The following is a 7,336-nucleotide window of genomic DNA, read 5'->3' as shown; positions in this document are numbered from 1 at the left end:
CTCCCCAGGTTACCTCAGTAGTCACGGTGAAGTAAACAAGGGACCTTTCTCAATGGACTTTTTCCTTCCGACCATCCATAGAAAAGTCTCCTTTAGGAGAAAATTGGAAACACATGAGCATTGTTCGTTCTTTTTACTTTTGTGTAAAGCCAGTGCCTAATTCAGAAAGCCGCATGATTATCTCTGGTGGGAGACCTACAAACAGCTTTCTCCATCTAGCGCTCTGGCCCAGGGAAATTGCTATCTTTAGATCTGACAAAAGTTGCAGGAACTGCAGGAGGTCGCAGTAAGAAATACCAAAGTCCCATCTAACAACGGGAGCAGAACACTTTGCCCTTTAGAAGAGGAGAAATAGACTATATAGATAATTGTTTTGATGTCTGTCTCCCCCTTCTAGACTCTGAGCACGTTGTTGGGTAGGAACCATCTCTATATGTTGCCAACTTGTACTTCCCAAGTGCTTAGTTCAGTGCTCTGCACACAGTAGACGCTCAATAAATACGATTGAATGAATGAATGAATGAATGGAAGCAGCCGAAGTTAGATGAAAATCCAATCTGTCCTCTTCTCCAAGAGAGTTCAAAACATCTCTCAGGTCTTAGCTAAAACATTTCTCTCCGTCTTTCCCCATTAGAATGCATGAAAAAGTCATGTGGAAAGAGCTTCACAGATAATATTAGTACTAATTCTGGTATTTGTTAAGCACTTACTGTGTGCCAGGCACAGTACTAAACGCTGGGGTGAATACAAGCTAATTGGATTGGTACAGTCCCTGTCCCACATGGGGCTCACAGTCTCAATCTTCACTTTACAGTTGAGGTAACTGAGGCACAGAGAAGTTAAATGACTTGTGTTGTTAGAGGGAAACGGTGTGGATTTTGGAAAGGACGTCCTTAGCTATGAAGAGGTGGGTCCAGGAAGATTAACACCACCTTCTTCCTCCTAGCATTCCATTTTTCCTGCTTGAGACAGAATCCTCGGCTGCATATGTTGCCAATTTGTACTTCCCAAGCACTTAGTACAGTGTTCTGCACACAGTAAGGGCTCAATAAATACGATTGAATGAATGATAACCCAGAGCTGGCATTGCTTATCAGAGATATCATTACTATCACATCCTAAGGATATACCTAAGGCAGAAACCGTAATGGCTTTTTTGATTTCCCCCCAAATTCCAAAGGACAAAAGCCCTGGCAGTTTCCCTGATCTCTCTATGCTTCCTATCTCTCATTTCCCCTTCTTGGTTCATAAAGACAGCATTGATTTCATTCACCTGAAGCTAGCTTTCTGGTCCCCTGAGGCCTTTTATCTGCTCTCGTGTTCAGGTTTCAGTTTCAATTCTGTTGGTCTCTATCTCTAACCATGCCAATGCTTCCCCTGGTACAATTAATCAACACTGACACTGGCTAGCCTGTAAGTTCACTGTGGGCTGGGACCTTGTCTACCAACTCTGTTATATTGTTATACTGTACTCTCCCAAGCACTTAGTACAGTGTTGTGCACACGGTAAATGCTCAAAAATATCATTGATTGATTGTTTGGAGACCTATTCTATATGGAAGAAGTAAAAAAAAAATGTTTTCATCAACTCTGAGCTGGACCTTCTAACCCAAGCTTTATTGTACAGATCTGGTGATACCTGTGAAAAAAAACCATTTCTGCTTATGAGGTAGTTGAACAATTTTCCTGGGGAAAAAACATTATCCCTCTCCCACCTTTCATTCATTCATTCATTCAATCGTATTTATTGAGCACTTACTGTGTGCAGAGCACTGTACTAAGTGCTTGGGAAGTACAAGTTGGCAACATATAGAAACGGTTCCTACCCAACAGTGGGCTCACAGTCTAGAAGGGGGAGACAGAGAACAAAACAAAACATATTAACAAAATAAAATAAATAGAATAAACATGTACAAATAAAATCAATAAATAGAGTAATAAATACGTACAAACATATATACATATATACAGGTGCTGTGGGGAGGGGAAGGAGGTATATGTTGGTGTTCAAATAGAAATCATTAATGTTTAATGAATAAACAGATTCTGATCCAACTGAGGCTTGCATGGCTGGTAATTTCAGTTCCTTATGAAGTCTCTGGACTCTGGAAAGAACTAGGAATCCTCAACTCATTTTATTAAAAATAATAACGGTTGGCAATCCTCATTCATTCATTCATTCACAACAATGGCTTAGAAATGACAATAGCTATATGTCATTAGTTTATTTCCTCAGCCGAACCATCTGCAGTGACATCTGCAAGATTTAGTAATTAGATTTAGTAATTTCATTCATTCATTCAATCGTATTTATTGAGTGCTTACTGTGTGCAGAGCACTGTACTAAGCACTTGGGAAGTACAAGTTGGCAACACATAGAGAAGGTCCCTACCCAACAACGGGCTCCCAGTCTAGAAGGGGGAGACAGACAACAAAACAAAACATGTGGACAGTTGTCAAGTCGTCAGAACAAATAGAATTAAAGCTAAATGCACACCATTAACAAAATAAATGGAATAGTAAATATGTACAAGTAAAATTAAATAGAGTAATAAATCTGTATAAACGTATATACAAGTGCTTCAGGAGGGGAAGGAGGTAGGGCTGGGGGGATGGGGAGGAGGAGAGAAAAAGGGGGGCTCAGTCAGGGAAGGCCTCTTGGAGGAGGTGAGTTCTCAGTAGGGCTTTGAAGGGATGAAGAGAGCTAGCTTGGTGGATCTGTGGAAGGAGGGCATTCCAGGCCGGGGGGGGGGGGGGGGGGGCGGATGTGGGCTGGGGGTCGACGGCGGGACAGGCGAGGACAAGGTACAGTGAGGAGGTTAGCGGCAGAGGAGCGGGGGGTGTGGGCTGGGATGTAGAAGGACATAAGGGAGGTGAGGTAGGAGGGGGCGAGGTGATGGAAAGCCTTGAAGCCAAGAGTGAGGAGTTTTTGCTTGATGCGTAGGTTGACAGGCAGCCACTGGAGATTTTTGAGGAGGGGAGTAACATGCCCAGAGTGTTTCTGCACAAAGATGACCAAAGTGGGGAGAGACAGAAGGATGGGAGATGAGAGAGGAGGCTGATGCAGTAATCCAGTTGGGATAAGATGAGAGACTGAACCAGCAAGGTAGCGTTTTGGATGGAGAGGAAAGGGCAGATCTTGGCAATATTGAGGAAGTGAGACTGGCAGATTTTGGAGACAGACTGGATGTGAGGGGTGAACAAGAGAGCAGAGTCGAGGATGGCACCAAGATTGTGGGCTTGTGAGATGGGGAGGATGGTAGTGCCGTCTACAGTGATGGGAAAGTCAGGGAGAGGACAGGGTTTGGGAGGGAAGATAAGGAGTTCAGTCTTGGACATATTCCAAGATGGGCAGACATCCAGATGGAGATGTCCTGAAGTCAGGAGGAGACACGAGCCTGAAGGGAGGGAGAGAGAGCAGGGGCAGAGATGTAGATTTGGGTGTCATCAGCGTAGAGATGATAGTTGAAGCCGTGGGAGCGAATGAGTTCACCAAGGGAGTGAGTTTAGATAGAGAACAGAAGGGGACCAAGAACTGACCCTTGAGGAACCCCTACAGTAAGGGGATGGGAGGGGGAGGAAGAGCCCGCAAAGGAGACTGAGAATGAACGGCCGGAGAGATAAGAGGAGAACCAAGGGAGGACGGAGTCTGTGAAGCCAAGGTTGGATAGCGTCTTGAGGAGAAGGGGGTGGTCCACAGTGTCGAAGGCATCTGGGAGCTCGAGGAGGATTAGGATAGAGCCATTGGATTTGGCAAGAAGGAGGTCATTGGTGACCTTAATTTAATATCCTTTCAGCACTTATAGCTCTTAGTGTCCTTGCTATGTGATATCTGGTGCATCATGGAATGTGAAAATAAAGTTATTTGAGTAGGGAAATCAATATATAGGATTCGTTTTTGGGCTCCCAGGGCTTGCCACCCAAATACCACTAATGTCTAAGTTATTAAATCAGTCAACCTTTTGCTACTTGTGACCACTTAAGTTTTACTAATTCCAGCAAATCAAATTCATTTAAGTGCCCCTTGAATATATGTGAGCAGAGACCCAGCAGCAAAGCAAGTGCAGCAGACTGAGTTTATAGGCACACTTAATTCCTTTATATAATCTTTATAAATGTGCATAAGTTCTTAAAAAATTAAGCTATCATTCATTTTTCCTTCCCTGGAAGAAATACAAAGTTCAACATCACTGAGAGAAATGAAAGACATTTTAAAAGAGAAGGTAAAAGCCCACATTGTGGATGAATAACCTAGAGAATACATCAAGATGACTACAGGTAGAAGAGGGTAATAGAAGAAATAAATGTGTGAATTTAGTTCCACCAAAATGTCATGAATTTAGACTGAGTGCTCCCAATAGGGCACTCCCTTCACCACTACAATCTAAGAAACTGTGACTCGCTGCAATATTCCATCCACAAAACTAAGTACAACTTTTGAATAATCATAAAATCATCATCAACAACAGGAAGGTCAATCCATCTTCTATATTATAACCAAAGAACTTGGTAATTTAAGTTCAGGAAATAAAAGGAACTATGATCTCAGGGAAGATGGTTTAGGGGAAGGGAGATTGGCACAGTACATTCTGTTCATACCCTAAAATTGAGGTTTCAGATTCAAAATCCAGAATATCAATATCTTGCTACTGGGTGGAACAGCTCAAAACAAGAAAGGAATACATCACAGTGGGAAAGAACACCTCTGGAAATCGAGCTATGTCATTAGGGGAACATTTTTACAGGCAAAACATGTCACTATGTACAACTTTTGCAAAATATCCCAGGTTCTTCCTTTTTTATTTCATGCAAGATAAGCTATGTTAAAGATCAGATCATGCAAGATCATGCAAGATCAGCTATGTTAAAGGTGGTTGCAATTTTGTTAATTCCCATTTAGCAGAAAAGCCAACTCAATTGCTTCTGAAACATTTGAGCAAGGTGATAATAGATAGAAAAGGATCTACTGTATTTGATTTCCCCAGTTTATCTAAGAGTCCACATTTATCTAATAGTCATGTTAATCAAAGGCAACACTATGTGTCCTTATTTACTGAGGGGTTGACGGGCTTTACATACTCATCAATGCTTATGTCATTTTCAAATGCAGGTGTCCGATTTTGAGTGGCAAGACAGTTGGAAGTTTCCCCAATATTTAAACCAGGTAGAATATTCCCGAGTACGAGATAGCCAAGGTCTTTGCTTTTAGGTATTGTGCCAAGATTTCAGGAGGTTCAAAATGTTCAAAGTTTTAATGCTCTAGCATAGTTTACCATTGTAACCCACTTAATAAACTAATTTCTCAGGATATTTAAGCTTCTCCTTGAGTATAGGGTAAGAAAGGACTTTGGCAAGTTACATGGACTCTTTCAGTATTGTACATGCTCCATTGGGCTAAATAAGATAATAATAATAATAATGGTAATTGTTAAATGCTTACTATGTGCCAAACACTGTACTAAGTACGGGTGTAGATGCAAGTAATTAAGTTTGGAAACAGTCCCTGTCCCACATTGGGCTCACACTCTTAGTCCCCGTTTTTCACAGATGAGGTAACTGAGGCACAGAGAAGTTAAGTGATGTGCCTAAGGTCATACAGCAGACAAGTGGTGAAGCCAGGATGAGAACCCATGACCTTCTGACACCCGGGCCCAAGCTCTATCCACTACACCATCCTGCTTCCCATAAGCAGCATAAAATGGTCGGCTTCCCATCCTATAAGATCCCATAGAAACTCCAGTGGTTGCCCATCCACCTCTGCATTAAACAAAAACTCCTCACCATTAGCTTTAAAGTACTTAGTCACCTTGCCCCATCCTAACTCACCTCGCTCCTCTCCTACTGCAATCCAGCCCCTTGTTTCTCTAGTGCTAAGCTTCTCACAGTGTCTCAATCTTGTCTATATCGCTGCCAACCCCTTGCCCTCATCCTGCCTCTGGCCTGGAACACCATCCCTCCTCATATCCGATGGATAATTGCTCTCCCCAACTTCAAAACCTTATTGAAGGCACATTTCCTCCGAGAAGCCTTCCCCGACTAAGCCCTCCTTTCCTCTCCACTTATCCCACTGCCTTCTGCTCTGCTCTTACTTACTCCTCCGTCCCAACCCCATAGCACATTTCCATATATATCTGTAATCAATTTAGTGATCTATTTACTTGTTTATATTAATGTCTGTCTCCCCCTCTAGACTGTGAGCTCATTATGGGCAGGAATGTGTCTGCTTTTATACTGTACTCTCCCAAGCTCTTAGTACAGTGCTTTGCACACAGTGAGCTCTCAATAAATATGACTGACTGAATGAATGAATAAATAATAATAATAATAATGGCATTTGTAAAACACTTACTATGTGCAAAGCACTGTTCTAGGCACTGGGGGGATGCAAGGTGATCAGGTTGTCCCATGTGGGTCTCACAGTCTTAATCCCCGTTTTCCAGATGAAGTAACTGAGGCACAGAGAAGTTAAGTGACTTACCAAAGTCACACGGCTGACAATTGGCAGAGCCGGGATTTGAACCAATGACCTCTGATTCCCAAGCCCGGGCTCTTTCCACTGAGCCACGCTGCTCCTCTAAATGAATAACATGGTCTGGAAGTGCTCTTGCAGGAAAATGAAATATGAGGCTTAGAGTCAGGAGATCCTGGTTCTGATTCTAACTCAGCCATTTGCCTACAAAAAAGCAGCATGGTGTAATGGATAGAGCACGGGTCTGGGAGTGAGAAGGTCATGGGTTCTAATCCCGGCTCTGCCACTTGTCTGCTGTGTGACCTTGGGCAAGTCACTTCACTTCTCTGGGCCTCAGTTACCTCATCTATAAAATTGGAATTGAGACTGTGAGCCCCATATGGGACAGAGACTGTGTCCAACTCAATTTGCTTGTATCCACCCCAGTGCTCAGTACAGTGCCGGGCACATAGCAAGCACTTAATAAATACCATTATTATTATTATTATTATTGTTATCATTATTATTATTACTGTTACCTTGGAGGAGTCACTGAATATCCCTACACTACAGTTTCCTCATCTGTAAAATGGGCATTAAAACTTTTTTCTTCCTCCCCCTTAGACTATGAGGCCTGTGTGGGACAGGAGATAATAATAATAATAATGGCATTTATTAAGCACTTACTATGTGCAAAGCACGGTTCTAAGCGCTAGGGGGGAGGATACAAGGTGATCAGGTTGTACCACGTGGGGCTCACAGTGAATCCCCATTTTACAGATGAGGTAACTGAGGCACAGAGAAGTTAAGTGACTTGCCCAAAGTCACACAGCTGAGAGTTGGCAGAGATGGGATTCGAACCCATGACCTGTCTAATCTGATTATTTT

This window comes from Tachyglossus aculeatus, chromosome 1 (assembly GCF_015852505.1).
Source record: "Tachyglossus aculeatus isolate mTacAcu1 chromosome 1, mTacAcu1.pri, whole genome shotgun sequence".
Classification (NCBI taxonomy): domain Eukaryota; kingdom Metazoa; phylum Chordata; class Mammalia; order Monotremata; family Tachyglossidae; genus Tachyglossus; species Tachyglossus aculeatus.
The sequence above is the reverse complement of the archived record's forward strand: the minus strand, read 5'-3'. Positions refer to the sequence as shown.